This window comes from Hermetia illucens, chromosome 4 (genome assembly GCF_905115235.1).
Source record: "Hermetia illucens chromosome 4, iHerIll2.2.curated.20191125, whole genome shotgun sequence".
Taxonomy (NCBI): Eukaryota; Metazoa; Arthropoda; class Insecta; order Diptera; family Stratiomyidae; genus Hermetia; species Hermetia illucens.
Window position 1 is genome coordinate 155,927,077 of NC_051852.1, and position 22,263 is coordinate 155,949,339.

At 45.4% G+C, this 22,263-nt stretch overlaps 1 protein-coding gene across 4 annotated transcripts in view; it reads right to left on the reverse strand.

Moving 5' to 3' along the window:
* Window positions 1–22,263, reverse strand: part of LOC119655119 (calbindin-32) — a 356,244-nt gene that overhangs the window by 221,346 nt on the left and 112,635 nt on the right. For all 4 annotated transcript variants that reach the window (XM_038060846.1, XM_038060842.1, XM_038060844.1 and 1 more), the window contains exon 4: window positions 21,633–21,661. The gene's annotated coding sequence lies outside the window, so the exon portion shown is untranslated. The remainder of the gene's footprint in view (window positions 1–21,632; window positions 21,662–22,263) is intronic.

The following is a 22,263-nucleotide window of genomic DNA, read 5'->3' on the forward strand; positions in this document are numbered from 1 at the left end:
CTCAAAAGCCTGGACGGCCTCTGTAGACCACGCTTTCACGCGTCTTGGGTCCAGACAAGTAGGCATTGAGCATCGCTTGATGTTGTGCGGCTTTGGGCAAGAAACAACGATAGAAGTTTAACATGCTCAAAAATCTTTGCAGATCCTTGACCATCTTAGGTTGTGAGAGGTCTGTGATGGGCGGAATCTTGTCTGGATCCGGTTGGATTTCCGTGGCTCACATCCCGCTACCAACAGCGTGGGTGACATTCACTTCTTGGTGAATTATATTATCCTGGTGCGAAGCCCGGAGGAATCCTCGTTAATCAGCTCGCGCCTCCACAGTACATTTGTCCGAATAGACTTTTTTGTTTTTGAGCAAGAGTAGTAGTAGACGTGTGTAGCGGTTATTTGCCCGAAAGTTTTTGGACAATAAGGCCTCGAAAATCACTTAAGGCATGAAGCTTTCTTGAAATTGTTTAGCCATGTATAGTAAGTTGGCATATTTATTCCTGGACGGCCAAATGTAACCTTGACTTAACATTTTGCTTTGGGGGCCTTGAGTTTTCCTCCGATGAATTAACGTCGCTTTGAGAAAAGTGGTGGTCTTGGGGTGGGCATATGATATTTGACACTGGCTTTGAAGACTGAGGTTTAGTCATCAGTTTTTATGACCGGATAGATGTGCTTCTCAAAGAGTACCTACACCTTCCTGTTCCCGTGGGTTTTTGGCGGAAGTAATCCAAAGTGCGACAAAAATTTCGGATATAAGAAAGGTGTCTGAATGCTTGCAGGAGCAAATGATCAGATGTATTTGCGGCGAAATTCCAAGTTGATTCGTGGTTTTCGTAGCTGACAGATAGTTTTTTTCATAGCCCCGCTTACTGGGGCTGCCAAATTATGGTAGAATTGGGATGGTTTAGAGAGAGTTGGAGTTGTGGCCCTGTTATATATTCTGTTGGGGTTGTTTTCATATAATTCCGAAAAGCATTTCATCAGGTGTTGACGGGTTCCCTGGTAGATTTTCAGAAATATCCTAAATTGATACGAGTACTTGGTGCCTGTTTTGGGTGGGCGTGACTATAGTTAAGTGATATTTTAACACTTCTGAGGCTTTACAATTTACTTGGAAGAGCAATTCGATTTGCTTTGGCATTTCACACCGATTTCAGTTTGGCCGTGGAGATGTCGTCGTGTGTTGGGGGCAAGTTGAATGATCATCTCATTTTTTGTATGGAAAAAAGAGCGTTGTGTATGTCGTGCGGTGGATAGTCAACAAGTACTTCCAGGAAAACTTGATTATTGTAATCGTCTCGGGGAATAGCGTTGATACTGGGTAGTCTGTCCCACGATACAGAGCCTGTCCTTGTAGAAAATAAGTTTCCTCAGTTTATTGCGTGGTCGTGAATATTGTATAGAATTCCACACTTCCAAGGTCAATTGAGGATCATGGATCTCCCTCTTCAATCTGAGACTGAAGGAAACATTCGTAAGCCTCATACTTAAAGGGTTACCGTTTGTTCTGTTCGTCTGGAGGTTTAACGTCTTGTAGATGATTGCATCCCAGAAGTCACTACGGTTTTGGCGCAACAGCCTGAATTTTAATTTCCTGTGTGGAAGTGCGGCTACCGCACAACAGACACCACCACTAGAGCTTCCCACGCGGAGGTCACTAAACTTACAAGACCGTGTGGTCATGCCCGAAAACCGAGTGGTTAAGAATGTATCGCTTATCTGACAGAGTCGATTTGAGGAGAAGCGAAAAAACTAGGTCCGCGGGGGTCCTGGCGACGGCCACCCAGAACGTAGCGCCACGTCACCTCACGATTCAAGACCCTCTCAGCAGACGCAGTTATCTTGTTGATACTGGTGCGGGGGTTTCGGTTCTTTCCGTATCCCGGCACCACCGACTATTCCCACAACCTTTGAAACTTGCGGCGGCAAATTCCTCGCGCATTAACACATACGGTTACACGCAAGTGGACGTGAGTCTTGGCTTGCGTAGGACGTTCCCGTGGCGATTCATCCTGGCGGATGTCCGCTTCTTGTGTCACTATGAGTTGCTAGTGGACTTTCAGAACAGGTCCCTTATAGATTTTACACATTTCACCCTCTCTGCAAACGTAGCTACCTTGTGGATACCGGCGCGGAGGTTTCGGTTCTTCCCGTGCCTCGGCAACACCGATTAAAACCACAAAATTTGAAACTCGCAGCAGCGAACTCCTCACAAATAAATACCTACGGGTACTGGCAGGTGGATGTGAGTCCTGGCCTGCGTAGAACGTTTTTGTGACGGTTCATCCTAGCGAATGTCGGCTTCCCCATTTCAGGCGCAGATTTCTTATGTCACTATGGGTTGCTAGCGGACCTGCAGAACAGGTCACGTGTAGACCCCACAACCAGCCCCATTTCGTCAGGGAGAATCTCGACCTACTTAAGTAACAGCCTTTCCGTACTATTGGGGGACATTACCGATGCTCGTGTTCGGGCACTCCTTCAAAAATTCAGCCAGATTACTACGTAATGTAGCCTCTTGAAATGAGTGAAGCACAATGTTCTGCACTACATCAACACTGCTGGTTCCCCTTTCTTCTCAAAGGTACGTCCTCTCCCACCCCAGAAATTGGCTGAAATACGGAAGGAATTCGAGCAACTAAGTTAACATCCACTCGGTCCTGCGAAACCTTGACTTCTGCTTTGTATACCTGGATGATGTTCTGGTCGCTTCTTCCTCAGAGTTTGAGCATTTGGCTCATCCCGAGTCTCCTTGAGGCCGGACGTGAACAAATGCAAATTTCTCCAGAATCAGGTGAGATTCCTCGGCCATTCCATTACCCTTGAGGGATTCCAACTCGACCAAGACAGGACGCAAGCAATTTCAAGCTTCCCGGTCCTAAGACAGTGAAAGAGTTGCGGAGGTACCGTCGTTTCCTGCCCAAGGCTATCCACCACCAGTCTGTTTTTATTGCGTAATTGTCTGGCCCCAAAACCAAGGATACACAAATGATTGTGCGGTCTGAAGAGGCTGTCCAGACGTTTGAAAAATCCCGAAACCAGCCGGTTAATGCTACACTCTTGGCATTTCCTCTGCAAGATGCACCCCTAGTCGTATTCCTTGGTGCCTCTGACGTCGTAGTAGGTGCTGCTCGCGTCACAGGTCCACGGGCTGTTATTGCTATACGCTGAAGGGTATTACGGTCCGAACTTCTAGGGAGTGTCTTTCCCTACCTTTGAGTGAAATGCAAAATTTCTTCATTATATAATTTGAAAAGTTTATCATTCTTTTTTCTTCATTTGGAGGAAGTGGCGACTGGTTTCAAACGTTGAGAGTGTAGGGTGGCATGGTAATAATCGCTATTGTAGCTGCTCTGATCACCTCAGGCCATTTTTATTAATCAACGTTAATCGTCAGGAGACCTCTTGACATTATTCCAGCAAAAATATATAAGTTTGCAACATACAGCAAACTGCCGCTTCTGGAATATTTTCGAGTCCCGTCAAATGAATTTCGACTCTTTTCGAAAAAGGGGTCACAAGCCACTGAAGAGGTTCAAAAATCTCTCCAAAAGCTAATATCCAGATTCATAAAATTTCATTAACCAAACATATTGAAAACTATGCCTTCCTAAACGGCCAATTCAATTATAATTTAAAACACATTTATGAAAATGCTCCCAAATATTCTGATCCGGAAACACAATTTGAATATTTCCAACTTAATGAAAAGTTCCTTCATTTGTTTGGAGAAAATAATTTCATGAAAATCTGACTCAATTTCCCGGTTCAGCAAGCTTTCCTTTTATTATTCAAAATGTATAACATAATGTTGGCGAATGATTTCCATGCGGAAAAATTCCTCACAATGGGGGTCCCTATTAGACTCACGAATGGCTTTAATGGTCATTTTGCAGAATTGTCAACGTAGTTTGGAAAATTCAGAGAAGAAATGGAAAACAATCAATGAAGTTATTTTGAGGTTTCATTGTGCGTTGGCGATATGTTTGCATGGAGAAATTGGATAAATGAATATAATAATTTTTGTGGACCTAAATATGGTTAGCGTCTTGGCATCGTTATGCGGGAAATAAAAAATGACGCAGACAATAGCTTGAATATCATAGTTTTTGGTTGGAGAACTGGTATACATGGGGGATGAATTGAAATAGGAACATGCCAACAGCTCCACAATTACGAGATCGTACTTTCCACTTTTCATCTCACATGTTCTTCCTCGAGTGACACTTTCCACACCTCATTATACTCCCTATAAACCTATATTTACTTAATTTGTCCTTAGACTTTCGGCAACAATAACACATCTCCAAGAATCAAGTGCACATTCTGGAGGTAGATTAAATATAACATTCAATAAAAAGGACTCGGTCTGCTACGCTCTGCTGGTGTCCTCTCGACTCTACTATAATCAAGTTTCCTCTATTGAATCTAATGAAGGGCGCCAGGGTGCTTCCATTATCGATTCAACACACTTGACACTATTCTGTTTCCTTTCTGACTTATTTTTGCTTCCATTCCTCCACTTTTTCGATATTATCATAGTCTATCGGACGGAAAGCTCAGAAAGGTAAGGAGTAACCATTTAGGAAGCAAGCGCTTCAATAAAGTGTTACATGAGAGTGGAGTGGATCTTAAGTGATTTGTTGACCCCAAAGAACTTGTGTACATCCGATTTTCGACACTTAACTTATTTGTACAAACGACAGGGTTTCGATTGTTCTTTATCCTTGAAAAGGAATAGTGAAGGAGTGGGTGATATTTGCGTTATGATAACTTGTGATCGGCTTTGCTGACGGAGTTGCATTCATTGAAGGGGGATATTATTGGGGTGGTATGACAAATTTTTGTAGACGAAGTAGTCAAGGGCACAAGGTCAGTATCTGCTATTGTTAAGATATTCTGTCAGGTAATTATTTTTATTTTTTGGTCTTCCGTGATATCCCAGTGGAATGGGATGGCAAATATTCCATTTCATCGCAGGAAGGACTCAGCACATCTAGGATCACAACTCATCAAAAACAACATCACGTGTAGAAGCCGAATAAGACCCCGGTGAATGACTGATTTGGAAAAGGACTTTCTCCTAAACAGGGACAGAAAGAAGCGACTATGGCGGATAACTAGTTTCATGATTGCTCTTGCTACAACTGCAGCTCTGGGAGCAGCCATAGCCAACACGAAGCTTCCAGAAGAAGGTGAACGACGAATAGCTACTTGTTATGGGCCTTTCCAGTAAATTCATTTCTGCAACGGTTCCTAGATCTAAGTGCGCGCGGCGGACGTAGATTCTTTCTAATAAAAAAATGTTTGGTAATCATGAGCTATACCATATTAAAGTCCACCTTCCTGAAGGTCTCTAACATAAAAACATCCTAACTAGATTGTTGTTTAGGATATGCAGGATGCTAAGTTTACATCCACATGATGCTGGACCGGACCAAATGGGGAGCAACTTACTCCCGCGTTTTTTGGTCCACGGATCCCTAGTTTGGGGCATAGCACCTAAACATTTAAAAATCAAAAGAGTAAAAATGGGAGCGCTCTCGATCACGCTGCTCCAAGGGCAGAGGTGAGGCAGCGTCTGAAGAGTTGCCTCTGTCCTGGATGAAACCGTTAGTCATTTTTGGTTTTTTGATCTTAACTTGAGCTTGAATGTTCTCCACAGATTCCTAGTGCTTTCTCTTTAGCTCTTTTTCAATGGGGGAACAACAAAAGTAAGGAGGCTGGGGCACCACGAAGGTCTTGTTCTGGGTCAGGAAGTTGGTAATGACGAAGGCCATGTGGCTGGCGGCATTGTCGTGGTGGAGCTTGAACACTTCTTTGATGTCATGCCTGAAACCTGCGACCAATCTTTTCAGTCTCTTGAGCACCTCCAGGTAAAAGGCTGCGTTGACAGTTCATCCTGGTACAAATTCAAAATGGACGATTCCTCCGACATCGAAGAAGACAATTAGAATTGTTTAGATGCGAGACTTGCTCCCGCGCCTTTTTTTTTGCGTTTGGGAGAAGATTGTATGTGCCACTCGGAGCTCTGCCTTTTTGATTTTGGACCGTACTCGAACATCCAAGATTCGTCTCCGGTTAGAGTGGAGTTAAGAAACGCTGGGTCATTTATAATCAATCGTAGTAATTTTTTACTATCCAAAACTAGAACTTCTTTTTGCTCCTCCTTTAACATCTTCGGCACAAGTTTGGCTCAAACCTTTCGCATTTGGAAATCCTCTCTCACTATCCCATGTAAAGTGAATGTCGACAAGCTTAGGGTGTCAGCGATTACCGACGGTCTAAACTCAAAACTTCGCGCAAACGCTGGACCTTTTCATCATTTCGGGCTGTTGTTGGGGTTTTAGAATGAGGCTTATCAGTAGCCTCCTTCCACCCATCCTTGAAGGCCCTGCCCCACCTTCCGGATTGGAATCTCGAAAAGCATCCCTCCTTAAAGGCTTCTTTAAACATTTGACAAGTTTCCGTTGCATTCTTCCCAAGCCGCACCAAAATTTGATAGGGTACCGCTGTTTCAGTGAGCGGTCCATTACGCAGTGACACAATCGAAAAACAGACTTCGCCCAAAGACACGCTCTAACATTCCTACTGCACAGAGAAAACTGAGAAAAGGCACATTTGAAAGGGCAGAATCCCCTCCACAATTTACGACCGGTCTCACTAGCATTGTGTGTGTGTTGCAGTTGCAGTTGGGAACTATGGGAAGGAAACCCAGAAATCGAACCCAATATCATCACTATCAACGGCGCAAATACCGGTATCCCGTCTAGGCCTGCCTTAATAAGGAATTCCAGACATCCCGGTTTTGCGCCCAGGTCCACCAATTCGATATCCCTACAAGGTGTCTGGCGTCCTAACCTACGCCATCGCTCCATCTCAGACAGGGTCTGCCTCGTCTTCTTTTTCTTCCATGGATACTGCCCTTATATACTTTCCGGGTAGGATCATCCTCATCCATACGGATTAAGTGACCCGCCCACCGTAACTTATTGAGCCGGATTTTATCCACAACCGGACGGCCATGGTATCGCTCATAGATTTCGTCATTGTGTAGGCTACGGAATCATCTATCGTCATGTAGGGGGCCAAAAATTCTTCGGTGGATTCTTCTCTGGAACGCGGCCAAGAGTTTGTAATTCTTCTTGTCTCCGAGGGATGTATGAGGACTGGCAAGATCATTGTCTTGTAAAGTAAGAGCTTTGACCGTATGGTGAGACGTTTCGAGCGGAACAGTTTTTGTAAACTGAAATAGGCTCTGTTGGCTAACAACAACCGTGCGCGGATTTCATCATCGTAGCTATTATCGGTTGTGATTTTCGACCCTAGATAGGAGAAATTATCAATGGCCTCAAAGTTGTATTCTCCTATCCTTATTCTGCCTGTTTGACCAGTGGACCCAATATGGAGGACGCAAAAGGTAGTTTTTGATGGTGCAGGGCTTCAGATAACCGGCGGTTTTTGGGAGTTCGCAAGCGGGCTGCCGGCCGCCGATATCCAGTAACCGTAGTGCTTCGGTAGTGGGAAATTTGGCTACTTTGGCATCTAATGCTATGAGAGGTATTAGTGGAGTGGAAATCTATACAGGATTCTTTTCGCGAAAGCTCAAAACTTGGGAAGTCATCACTGATGGCAATATTACCCCGAAATAGTGGAGATTTGTCGCGGGATTCGGAAAGGAACTTGGAGAGTCCTCGGACTGACATAACTATCGATGCTGTAAGACACGATCGTGGAAGGCAGGGAACTGCAACAACCTTTTTTCATTGGGGAACGCATAAATTAACTCTGTGAGTTCATCAAGGAGAGGCGGAATATCCACCAAAATAGGGGGGCATTAAGTTGTTATATATTAATGCGGTGGAGGAGAAAAACACTGGCAAAATCACGCAGGAGACGCAGGTGACGCCTCCTCAATATAAGGTAGTGGAGAACACGGGCAAACGTACTTGGAATGGAATAAGTGAATTCCTTAATGTCCAACAAGCGGCCAAGAAGAAAAAAGCCTTATCGCCGAAGAAATCTGAGCCGGCGAAAGTTCCGGGTGGTCCTTGGATTATAGCTCCAACTGTGACAAAAGGGGAAGAACCTACAGGTCGTAAGCCCAAACAGTGGACAAAGACCGGCGGCAAAAAGCGGCAGAAGGAGAATAAGAAGATTCGTCTGGAAGTAATCATTATTTCCAAGAAATGGGATATATTTTACGTCAAAGCCGATCCCGAATTGACAGGCTTGGGTGGTAGTGTGAACCGTATCAGGAAAAGGTGATCTGATGCTGGAACTAAACAATTTATCGAGAAGACAGTCAATAGTTTTCGCAGTCTGGTGGAAAAGGTGCTAGGAGAGCAAGCAAACCTGAAAGCTCGAAAGTAACAGATAGTAATCGAGTGCAAAAACCTAGACGAGGTCACATCACGAGAGATATCTGTGCTGCGCTAAGCGAACAATTCAACCTTAGCGAAATAAAAGAAAGTGCCATCACTGATGAAGAAGGCATATGGAGGTACACAGACCGCTATTATTAGCTTGCCGGTGGAATCAGGGATTAAACTGATTATCGTGAGCAAGGTAAGGATAGGCTATATCGTCTGCCGGCCTAGGGAGTAAGTATCTTTCAAGACATCCTTATCAAAGACTGCTCTGGAAATCCACGAAGCATCTTGTGCGAGAGTCGAAGGTACACTAGACGGTAATATGTGAAGCTTGTCGAAATTAAGTTAGTGCTACTTGGGTGAAAGACTTATCGGGAAACGCGGCAATATGGGCAACTGGACGGCAAGCTATTCAAGAAGCAATCGCATTCCTTGGAGCCGGCTTTGTACGGGCGAAATTCAGCGGCGTCCATATCTACAGCTATTATGTTACCCCTGGTGCAACATTAGCGCAGCACGAGGAGATGTTAGATAGCTTGGTGTAGAACGCTAGAAACCACAGCCCCAAAAACATAGTCGCCGATTTCAAAGCGTCTGCTTTACACTGGGAAGCTAAGTGACGGACACTAAGGGCCAAATTCTGCTTGAAACCTTCATGGAGTTGGAGATTGTATTAGCTAACGTTGGATGCGTGCCTACCTGCTGAGGCAGAGGGTTAGGCTCAATCGTTGACCTGACTTACCTTAGTACCTCGTTGGCGAGAGTGATGGTCTGGCGGGTGAATGGACACTACACCCACAGTGACGATCGGGCTATCTTTCTTGACATCAAGAACGGGGGAGGCGACAGTCGAATGAACAACAAAAGCGGAAAAAACCGGGATAGCCGCGTGGCCCAATGGAGCCTTCGAGGAAGAGACATTCCTGGTGGTTTTAGAACGAGATTACGACCCAAAGGGAACGACACTGGGAAAAGTGAGCCAATTATGTGAACGGGTAACTGAGGCATGCGACTCTGCAATGCCATGATGCAAGTTTCATCACAGTAGGAAACCAAACTTCGGGTAGAACCAATAAATCTCGCTGTTGAGAGCATCGTGGCTGCGAGCCAGGAGGCTTTGTGAAAGGACCAGAGGGAAGCCAGAATAACACCGCGATCTTTGAAGTAGCCTTAAGAAGGCTACACGGGAAAGTAAGCACAATTGCTACAAGCAGTCGTGGCTTTAGCCAAATATGAACCCGTGGGGCGATGCTTACAAGGTTGTAATGAACAAGATTCGTGGACAAAAATCATCCCAAAGTCAACCTCTGCTACCGAAGCCTCAAAAACTACCTGGCGCACCCTCTTCATACTGCCCTATCTGTCTTTAGACATAATGGGGAAGATGTTGGAGAGGATGGTATACAACAGGCTGCTTCCGTTCGTCGAGCTAGCTGGTAGTTTATCGGACCGGCAGTATGGGTTTCGCAGAGTGCGGTCCATGGTCGATGCCATTGCAACGGTCGAAAATCTGGCCCGGGAGGCATTGGCCGCTGGTAAGTACTGCGTGGTGGTGACGTTGGATGTCAGAAAAGCCTTTAACTTGACCAACTGAGGTTGGATTAAGGACACGCTGACTAAACTGGATGTTCCTGGTTACTTAGCTCGGATAATCAAGAGATACCTCTCGAGGCTTCTTTGGTACGGGGCGGACGACGGACCGAAGGAATGTGTTGTGACATCAGATGTTCCCCAAGACTCTGTACTGGGGCCCTTCTGTGGAACATAATATATGACGTAGTGCTTGGCCTTCGCGTGCTAAAGAGGGCAACATTGATTGATTTTGAAGACGTTCTGAAGTGGTAGTAGTTGCGAAACATCACCAGGAAGTGAAACTGTATGCAAGTGAAACCAAACATGCCATCAAAGCATGGCTCCAATTGGTGACATTGGACCTGACGGAAGATAAGTCGATCATTAGATACCTGGGGTAATGATCGATGTCAAGTTGAGCTTCAAGGGGCATCTGGATTATGGATGGGAAAAGGCAGCAAAGGCTAGCTCATCTCTAGCAAGGATGATGCCTAATATTGGAGGACCAAAATCTTGTCATGGGCTGCTTATTGCAGAGGTGGTGGAATCGATCCTGTTATACGTGGTTCCTGTTTGGGGGTACGCACTAGGTGACACAGTGAACCTAGGAAGGATAAGTTCGTCATACTGCCCAATCGCTCTGAGAGTGTACAATTCATCTAGGACGGTATCAGGTAAGGTAGTGGGTGTCATCGCCGGGATGATTCCCTTGGATCTTCTAGCGAATGAGGCAAGTGTTTCTACCGGAGAAGGAAGGTGAATCCGGCCGAAGTGACTACGGGCTTCCAAAAGGTCACTAGGAAGGAGCTGTACTGGAGTTGACGCCAACGGTAGGATAATTCCGAAAAGGCCACTGGAGCCATACACTGATCCTGTGTATTGAGAGATTGATCGAGCGCAAATATGGATAATTAAATTACATCCTAACGCAGTTCCTTGCAGGACATGGCGGATATAGGAAGTACTCCTCTAATCACTAGCGATATGGGATTGCATCCGTCACGGATAAATTGGTACAGAAATTGAGAGAGGGTCCGACTATGGTATCGTTATATAAACTCACTAGTTATGTTATGAGAGAGCCTCTTTTGGTATCCTCTGCTTTAGTATGAAAACAAGAAGGAATGCATCCCGACTCACTTTCTTCCCGGTCGCTACTTTGCCACAGTAAAATGGAAGGGAATCCAATATTTGCGGGTTGCTACCCTTCAGGTCAATCAATTAGTGCAACTATGGTGGGTCCTTCTTCCTTAATGATAACGTCCACCTGTAAAGAAATTTTCGTTCCTTGCACTTCACAACAAATGTCTACCTTCAAATTCATGATATTCAAATCCTCTGAATCACAAATTGGTCACGTCCTATTAAATCGCTAAACCGGGACATGCAATATAATTTTCCAATTTATAGTTGATCCGCTTAGACCGAACGTTTACGGCAAATAACTTCCATCGCTACTCCTGATAATGGTTCACGTTCAACTCTCACAAGCCGTGGTCGTAAATTTTTGAATAATTCTAAAGCGATTATACCACCCCATTTAAAACTCTACAGTGAGTACGTGTAAGGTCAACTTTGTAACATATTTCAGTTTTGTGTGTACTTCCCACAGATCCCTAGGGGGAATGTCCCATTTACGTGGTACTAGCAATGCCGCTTTGCGTTGTCCACTAAATTTTTCCGCAGTTTTCCCTTGTACGTGACGGGAAAATTTGCAATATCTGGAAAAGACTAAAAAATACCATTCTCCATCTCGTTTAGATTCGGCTAATATTGGTTGGGCGCTTGCATGGTGGGGATAGCCCCAATTTAGGCAAGCATTTGACTTCATTTGAAAAGGATTTTTTGTGCTAGTAACTGACTTGTCTACTCCATTTTCCGCGCCATGCTTTTTGCTTAGCTTGTTGCAGCTCGCAGGATCGCTGATTGAATTTTGATGGTAATGCTTTGCAAGCAAATACACATGGAATTGCAAGAGTACTGCGGCCAGACGAACAGGGTTTTCTTTTCTGAAAACGTTTTCCAGAGAGGAGAGCAATTAAAAGAACAGATGCAATTGTATCTTTGCTAAGCGAAAAGGCAAAGCTCCTGCATGGAATGCTTAAAATTGCAAGGACTAACTCCAATGTTCCCTGATTTCTTTTTCCGCCTGAGTGCTCCATGTCCTTGTGCAGTCTAGACTCCGGATTAAGCTTTAAACATATTAAAACAATAGTCATGAAATCAAATATAGTCCAACCAGGTGGATAAGCAAAAAGCTACAAATGGACCACAACAAATGGACCACTAGCACCTTCGCTTTGAAATTCTGTTTTCACATTTGGGAACCATTTCGAAATACCAAGCTCAGCGCAATGATCCCATTGTGCGAAATTAATTCACTTAACAAAGCATTCTCCACGTAGCAGCCTAAAAGTGAATTTTCATTAAAACCACGGCATTCATTGAAGTAATATAATTTCACATAATTCATTTCACCCAAAATCTCATTTGGTGAAATGAGAAACCACTCGATTCCCGACAATGACATTGTTCGCTAATCCAGCGGTGGATTGCTACCCTCGCCCACGAAACTCCCATTAAAAGGATACCATGCAGCGAATTTTTGTTGTGATTTGTCTCCTTTCAGCGGTTTCTCCGTGCTCCATTTGAGATCCTGGCAGCATCCCTCCAGTATGTCAAATGTGACACCACGGAGCCGGAGGATATTCAGTACAATCACGGTCCTATGAACGGTCATGTGAACTTGCTTAATCCTCTAGAACAGAAGATCTGCAAGGGTGTCATGTGCTCCTTTGATTTTAAGGACTAATTACCCTTGGAAGTCCTCGTCAGGAGGCATTTAACTAAATGCCACCTGAAATGAAAAGCAAAGCGAAACAATTGGTGGAGAAGGCTCCGAGTAGGTCCTCATGTTTAATCTCACACGCAGCATGACGGGAAGTTTTCCAGCAACAGTTGCTGGGAAGTCAAAATATTAAATGTACTTTCAGAAGGAACTCGAGTCATTTTGGAGAAAGAAAGTTTTGTGTTTCGACGTTAAAAGTAAGTGTCGACATGTGTTGTTTGGAATGTGCAATATTATTTTTCGGAGTCATGAAAGTTGAACTTTCTTGAATACGAACGCCTTCCATGACCTGTAATTTCTTAGACTCTTAGTGATAATTTACGCTTATGTGTCCTGGCTAATGTTTTGATGGAATAAGGGAAAGAGAACCTGAAATGTGAACAAAAAAAGTCAAATCACTAAATTTGGTTCAGGATAAAAAAGGGTCACAATGAATATTGCCTTTTTTTATTTTTTTTGGTAGTAGGGTAGGCGAATGCGTTTACACACAGAGTGTTGGACTCCCGCAACAGCACACTGTTGGACTACCAACTAAAGACCTCCTTGTCATCAGAGAACTAGCCTGGAACCGTTTGACACATTCCTTCCGGTTAACCCTTCCACTTTCCCGGCTTTGGGAGCCTTCAAGTCTGGGAATTCCTTTCATCAACTGGAGGGGAGGGGAGGAAGGGAGTTGTCAGTTCAGGGAACCCCCTATCGTCCGATCCCTCCGCCGGTCGAGTTCAATCTTCTTCGTAATAAGAAGAGCCCGAACATAATGCGCAATACGATTCCAGCTGCAAGCGCTCTTCAGCATCTCTCTGACAATGTTGTCTGGAGAGAGCGCCCATGTGTCTGCCCAAAGCTGCTGACCTACCTGCTACCTTTCGCAAGAGGGAAAGGTGTGTTCAGCGTCGTCCGCCACTCCATTGCAGAACACACAATCAGAAGATCGCGGCTTCCCAATCCTGTGCAGGTAAGACCGAAAACCTCCATGCCCACTTAGAAGTTGGGTAAGGAAATAATCAGTCTAACCGTGCTTTCGGTTCAACCACGGGTCTAATTTGTCGATGAGCCGCGCAGTCCATCTGCCCCCTTGGCCCATTTTGCCAAGAAAGTTGCCACTCGGCAAGGGTGCGTTGACGTTCTTCATGGGCAACTACCTCTCTGAAGTTCTCGTCCTTACGGCGGTAGATAGTTTTGCGCTCCTTGGTAAGGAGGGCAAAGCTCCCCACCTCTGCACTTGAGCAAGGCGTTTACGATCTACCTCCTTGTCAAGAGGATCAGCCCATACCTGTGCACCACAGAGCAGAACCAACTGCGTTGCTACCATAAGGAGACGTCTCCTAGTTGATATAGGGCTCTCGACATTTGCCATTAGCCGACTCAAGGTTGCGACTCCAGTTCTGCTTTGATTTACTCGAAGAAGCTCATCTTTGAGTCGCAGGATGCAGGGTCGGGATTCTCCTTCTGGGCAAGATGAGCACTTGTGTTTTTTTCTAACGCAAGGCTGAAACCATCCATCCGCTTACCCGTGCCTGCTCAATAGTGGGTCCGGCAACAAGTGCCGCAACGGCGTCTGCATAACCGACCAGGCGCGACTCTTCGGGCATATCGAGTTTCAGCAGAATATCATAAGAAGCGTTCCTGAGGTTCAGCCCTAGGATGGATCCCTGTGCGACTCCTGACGTGGTTTCCATCCTCCTGATGGTCGCTTATGTCGTTTGCGTGTTGCGTCTACCACTTCTCGCAGGGTTGAAGAGTTGCGAAGTTCAATATCGACCACACAACTGTCGCTTGACAATGATCGGAGAGCATATACATTGGTAACCCACCAGAGACTATCGATGGTTACTGGGCTGCTATCAAAAATGGTCTTTTCTCGGGTACTGCACAGGTTTCGGTCTCGAAATGGTGTCATAAGATCTAGCTGATTGCGGAATCGTGGAGGCGAATTGTTGAACGAAAGGGATTGACGGCTCTATTGAGCGTTGCGAGCGATGGTGGGCTTGATGCACTGGTCTACAAAACCGAGCAAGAAATTCGCAGGAGTGCATGTCGGGACAAAAGCAAATTTGCTATCGCGCTGGTCAGGTAAGGAGAAAATATCGCAGAATGCAATTTTTTCCAGAAATGGGGTCCTCATCACTATGGCCCTGCGAAGGACGTTAACAGCCGACTGTTCATTCATCATGATGAGCAACTGAAGAGGTGGAAAGAGTACTTCACCACGCTTTTAAACACAATCGACCTCAACACGAGGTCGAACAAAATACAAGCGGAGCAGAGTGGGCAAGAGCTCGGATGCAAAAAGTACGCAGCAACAGCCAGCCGACGAGCCACGAACTACAAAACGCTTCAGCGACGTGGGCAGGAGCCACTTAGTCGTACGTGTGACGCTGGCGGATGGCAATTCAAGAAAAGGTCGACTATAAAGTGCAATTTGGAGTCAGGAAAGCAAAGGTGAAAGCGTTCCGCTCTGCGAAACTGAACCACGACCTGGATTCAATCGACATTGCCAACGAGCTATTAGAGGAGATGAGGATCGACGGTCCGACGGGGACTGACGAACTCCTCACGCAAGCAGATCATGCTGAGGATAACGCAGATAAATCTGCAGCACTCGAGGATTGACATTGCACTAGTACAGGAGTCTTGGGTTGGAGGCGACCAAACCTTCATTTATAATTTATTTCACAACATAGGAGCCGTTGATCAGAGCAGACCTAGAGCATGTATCTTCACGAGGAATATGAGTTTCAGCGACCTAATCTTGGTGAAACTTAAGCAGTCGGTGGAAAATCGCGGGTATATTTCCGCGGCTTACATGGCTCATTACCGATCAGCTCCGCCAGAAGAACTACAACAGCTGACGCACACCATAGCAACAAAGAAGGCCAACCTGTTGATTGGCTGCGACGGCCAATGCAATCATACACTTTGGGGCAGCTCGGAAATCGACGGAGGAGATGAGTCATTCTCCTAATTTATTGTTAATACTCCAACTCTCAATTCCCCCAGCTCGGCGAACTTTGATGGTTGGGAGGAGGTCCTCGACATCACCCTGCTATCCGACAGCGGGGCTCTTAGAATGGAAAACAGGAGAGTGTTTGACCAGAGACCTTCTCAGATCATAGTTGAGTACTTTTCAGTCTAGATCTCGTCGCAGAGGTGTCCAAACCAATCAGAGATCCCAGGAGGACCGACTGGAGGAAGCTTGGTCAAGTAATTAAGAACAAACTCTCCGATGCTGGAGTTAAAGGTTGGGGTTCTTGAAAAGACATTCGATACCGTCTTTAAAGTCTCATGCCCTGCTAAATACAGCAAGAAGGCACTGGTACCGTGGTAAAATGAATATCTCTCAAGCATTAAGAAGCTAACCAGGGAAATCTTCAGCATCTGCTTATAGGCGAAAATATTGGCAGCCAAAGATTGCCTGAAGGATTACAAGTCGGCCATCAAGATCGTCAAGAGGTGGTCTTGGTTAAACTATTGTCAGAAGAAGCTCAGTAAGATTCTGTCAGGAGAGCATACCAGCCCACCCTTTCTTGAAACGTCGGAAGGCTCCTGGATGGAAACTTCCGGTGAAACTTTTGAGTTGTCGCTTCAGACACACTTTCCCGCCAACGAGAAGGAAGGAAGGAGGGTTTGCAACCCCGTCAGCTGTGCGAGACTAATAAATCAGTAAATCATGGATAAGGTCAGTTGGGTTATAATCAACTTTTCCGCATATAAATCTCCGGGTCCAGATGGCGTAATGCCGGTCACGCTACAGAAGCACCAGGAAAGGGTTGTACCGTGGCTTGTCGAGATTTATCGAAGCTGTATCTCTTTAGGACAGAAACCACAGTTTAGGAGACACGCATGAGTGGTTTTCATACCGAATGCGGGCAGGCGCAGTCCGTGAAGGACTTTTGACTAATCACTTTCATATTGAACGCCTTTCCCAGTATGCCCACATCAAAGGCAAATTCACAAAAAACCGCTCTCCACGAGGTAATTGGCACGATTAAGCGGTCATTGAAGTATAAGCGGTATACCCTAGCTACCTAGATATAGAGGGAGTATTCAACAGCAATAGTACCAACGCCATGAAGAAAGCCTTGACCAGTACTGGATTGGATGGCTATCTTACACATTGAATTATATCCATGGTAAGCACCAGGATAATCCAGTCGGATCTGCGAGGCAACCACTTGATCAGAGCTGTGAACACATGCACGCCCTAGGGTAGCACCATCTTGCTGGTGTTCTGGTTAATAATGATGTACGAAATTTTGCCAATATTGGACAGCAGCGGGGTGAAGGTAGTGGCATATACCGACGACTTGGTGATATTAGTGTCAGGAATGTTTCTGTTCATTATGAGTGACATAATGGAGAGAGCGTTGCGAAAGGTGTGCATGTGGACCGCAAGATGCGGACTCAGCATAAACCTAACCAAAACGGAACTGATGTTAGGCACTACCAAGGCAAAGGTATCTGAATTTCACCTACCACGGTTGAATGAACAAAGATTGGTTCTTTCCTCTAATGAAAAGTATCAGAGTGTTATCCTGCATCCAAAGTTAAATTGAGGATTGAACATAGCCATCTATGCCAGGAAGAGGACCTTTCCAAAGAAATGGGGTCTCCGGTGGATGCTGAGCAACGAAGTTCTGCGGCCATAGTAACATCCTAGATGCAGTACCTCGGAAAATCTTGACATTCCCCACGGACTATGCCATACGCAAGCTGTATTTCACGAGGAACTTTGCTGTGGATTTTCTAACCAGGGCAGAGTGGCAAACCGGGGGCGTGTTGCAAGGCTATAACACAGTATTCTTCACCGATAGTTCAAGGATGGTCTGTGTCTGTCTGGGTTTCCTCGAATACAGACAGTGTATCTGAGTCGTATGGGCTCCCAAGTTTCACCAGTGTCCTGTGAGGAGTGGCCAGGTCTCCCATCAGGCACCACCCCAGCTGGCGGATTGGGGCATACCTATTGATGTGTAAATATGTATTCATTTAATTTTCTTTTCTGACTGTGTATGCGGTAGTGTCGCTCATCTCTGGTGCGTGGATCAGAATGGAATATGCGAGAAGGGGCTCGGAACCTCAGTACCGGCGGCTTTTGGCAGTGAGCAAGCGGACTCCCGGTCGTCGTTATCCCTCGACTGCGCTTCGGTGGTGAACAACTTAGCCACCATGGCATATAATGCTACAAGTGATTTGGATCTGGAGAAGGAGGTGTTCAACAGGAGGTGCTCCAGTACCAGGAAAGGGACCCATTCAGAAGAAGTTCGTCAACTTTGAGTTCTCCACCAATGCCAAACATCAAAACAGGTCAATAAATAACAGCTGTGAAGGACTATATAAATGTAGTAATCCAGTTACGGCGCATGGAGGAAAGAGCTCTGATCCAGTGGAATCAGTTTTCACACAGATTGGTGCAAAAACAGTCGAACTTTCCGGGTCGTAGTCCTAGGGGCCCGTGAGTGGGGTAGCAGAGAAACAAATGCAAGGGGCCGCAGTATGTTAGCTGCTTTTGCAAATTTCGATATAATTCTGCCAACGAATGTTACGTAAACACCTTTTAGAAGAGGGGGCCAGCCTCAATCGTAAACCTAACTTTTATCGACTCTGCTCTGGCACATGGTATCCTGGTGCGTCAGCAAGGACTACATCCATAACAATCAACAGGGCAGAAGACCATTATGCCCGAAACTTAGAGAGATGTCTGGTCTGCTAAAACTCTGGATGAGCAGACCTTCATAGAGGTGTGGCTAGACCAACCTAATAAAGCGGGTGCCTCTACGGAAAGAGCCGTTCAAGTGGCCGAATGCATCGCCAAAGCGTGTGATGCGTCCATGCCGAGGAGAGACCAAATTACTGGTGGAATACTAAATTGACCAGCCTTCGATCAGCCTGTCACCGAACCAGAAGAGCGGCCCAGAGGGCGGTAGGCAGAATCGACCAAGGGCAAAAAGAGAGCGAATAGCCCACAAAAGCCTCACGCTCGCCATCCCACGGAGCAAGGGGGAACGCTTTAAGGAACTCTGTTCGGAGCTGATGTAAACCTGTGGAGGACCGCCTATAGAATCGTGATGGGGCGATTCAGAGGTCGATCATCTCCGCAGATCACGTGCCATTCACCCTTGTTAAAAATTATCCAGGGTTAATTCCACCAGCAGGAGGAGGATTGATAGCTTCTAGCGGTCTCTGAATGTGACGACAACACCGTCGGTCACTGCTGCAGGAGATGTAGATGCGTAGAATAGGATATAACAAAGCTCTGCGTGCTGAATAGGGCCCTTAAGCTTGCCGTGAAATCCAGACCGGACATGTTCGTTAAGTTGTTCGAAGCGTGTATGTCCGGGGGGATATTTCCAGCATCATGAAAGCGACAGAAGTTAGTAATATTGCCTAAGGCTAGTAAACCTCAAGATGAGCCAACCTCCTACAGATCTATTTGCCTTTTGGACTCTGTAGGGAATATGCTGGAGCATTACTCTACAATAGATTACTCCCGATTGTTGAAAGCCAGGGAGGCCTCTCAGATCGCCATGAAATCCAGACCGGACATGTTCGCTGAGCTGTTCGAAGCTTGCATGTCCGGGGGGATATTTCCTGCATCATGGAAACGACAGAAGTTGGTGCTACTGCCTAAGGCTGGCAAACCTCCAGGTGAGCCAACCTCCTACAGATCTATTCGCCTTTTGGACACTGTGTGGAAAATGCTAGAGCGAGTAATCTACAATACAAGAGCCAGGGAGGCCTTTCAAATCGGCATTATGTCAGATCAACCATTGATTTAATCAAAATGGTCACTGGCTGGCGAAGATGTAATCCACGGAAAGGATAGTACGAGCAAATACTGTGTGGTGGTGACCTTGGATGTGAGAAATGCATTCAATTCGGCCAATTGGAACCTAATATAGGAGGAAGCCACGGTGATGGGTTACGCCGACTATCTAGCGCTGGTTATAGTCGCAAAGGATCTCGAAGATGCTGAGTTATACTCATTCGAAGTGGTCAGTGCTGTTAAGGGTTGGCTAGAGAATTCTGGTCTGATACAAGCGCCGTTAAAGAAATTAAGCCCATATTCAAATTGGGCATCATATCATCACTTCTAAACCTGCCAACAAGTACTTGGGGGTGATGATAGACGAAAAAAAAAAGGTTTCACCAGCGTATTCCAAGCGAAAGTACTGGCAATACTGGAAGTCTGTCGACGATTAGAGCATGATTCGAGCCTCAAGCGTAACATAGCCATTCTGACCGAGAGCCAAGCGGCCATTAAGTCCTTGTACTCAGCTACGACATCCTCCAGACGGGTACGGCACTGCCGAAACTCGCTGATCAGTCCGAGTGGCACGCTCAAGGTCACCCTCCTCTGAGTTCCCGATCGTAGGAACATTGAGGGGAATGAGCGGGCTGACGGATTGGTCAGGCGGGGCTCTGCTCTTGGTAGTCCTACGCCGGATACAGTCAGTGTCTCGCTGGCGACTGTCAAGGGCGGAATTTGCTCGTACTACTTAGCAGCCGCGGAATTCGCATGGACACTGACCCATAGGGGACCATGTCACCTGGCTCGACATACCCTACGATTCGCATTTATGAGGTTGAGGCACTTCCTTTGCGATTGCCCAGCTCTAGGTAGAGTCAGGGTACGTACACTGGGTAAACCATTATTTGGGGACTTCAGAGTGATTTCTAGCTGCAGGGTGAGAGAGCTACTTTCCTTCGTGAATACTACGGGCTGGCTCTGAAGGTCTGAGCCGGCTGGGCTTTGCCTCCCTGATCTCATAACAGCAGCCACGGTCTTAGGAGTTTGTTGCATCAAAATGGAGCACCACAGCGCCGATTGGGAGCGGTCGCTGATACCTACCTACCCGCCCAATGTGATGATTTAAAATATAAAGATATTTCATATGTGTCTAAGATATTTTGGAGGTAGATATTCCAATATCTCCAGTAACTAGCTGCATGCAAGTCTTGTGGATTATCTTAAATATCGTTTCTAGACTCCTTCTCCATTGCATAATAGCTTCCATTCCGTCTTTAATATCAGCACTATATACTCTGCTGACTCTATTTCAAAATATCTACAGAATATAATCTTAAGTATGGTAGGTACAGTTGCAGGCCGTCATGGTTCGGTGCTAAATCACAAATTAGCATTCAAATCACGAACCATGAAAATTCTCAAATTTCCTCCGTGACGAAAGATCGATTTCCTCGAATTAGTTCTCCAAATTGTATTTTTCCTTTCGGCGGAAAATCATCTTCCGTAAACGATTATCTATCTAATCGCATCAGAAAACATGATATTAATCAACGGCAAGCATCCTCCTGTTATCAAAGCAGGGAATGCTGGTAATGGGAATTATTAACATTCAAATCACAAAATCGACATTCGACATGCAAATTTCATTTCTTTATTAATATTCCGTCAGGCATCAGTTGGTGCGACGTGAATAATTAAGTTTTACCGGAGAGTCGAATTCCAGGCGTTTACCCCGAAGAGCAATGATAGATATTTCATTTCAATGGCAGGACATACAAATGGAATTGTTTATTCGCTTCCTCCTGCAATTAGATCGATGATTTCGAAATATAAACGCAGAATCTACGTAGCAAGCGAAAGGGCCCAAGGGCTCTGCCGTTCCGCAGTTATCCTTTATAAACATCGTTTGATGCTGCGCCTAATATTGACGATAATGGGTACAGGCGAGGGTGGCGCTTCAGAATTAGCCCTGAATTTCCAGCAATCAGGCTAAGTGAGTGATAATGGAAAATGAAAGTGGATATTACGAGTGTTATGGTCCTTAGCGTGAAGTTTCACATTTATCTGTTTCTCAGTAATGCCAAGATTTTATACGTACCAAGTTAGGATGGCAAGGTCACACTATGCCTGGAAGTAGAGAGAAGGACTTAAATTATTAAGTGAAGCACAGATAAAATATAATATAAGCTTTTAAAATATCAAAACGTAATTTTTCCTGAAGGATCAGATCCTTTTTGAAATTATCTCAAGCCCCTTGGTTACGGAGCATGTAGGTGTTAAGAAATTTCAGCCTTTACGGAGGCGTAATTATGACGCTACAGTGCCCGGATTACATACTTCAACCGTTCAACAATACCAACAGGATTTCAAGCCTGTACTGTGTTCAAAAATTTTACCTCTTATCCCTATCTTTAACAAAGATACATTCAACCGAATAACTCGCTTTGATTAAATTCATGACGTATCTATTATAATATTCATTTGACGCGAGGTGTGAAATAGAATCCTCATTGCTTTGTTCCCATGCGAGCAGGAGCATAATTCAACATCACTTAACCAGACCGTGGGGTATATACGAGGATGTATAGTGTTCCTTCGGCTGCGAGTCAGATAACTCATAGTGAGGTGTCAACATGATATACGACCCCTTGACTATTACGTTTTTTGTTCTATCATCACACAGCTCATGAGTTTCCCGGCGCTATGAAAATATATCAAAGTTTTTCATT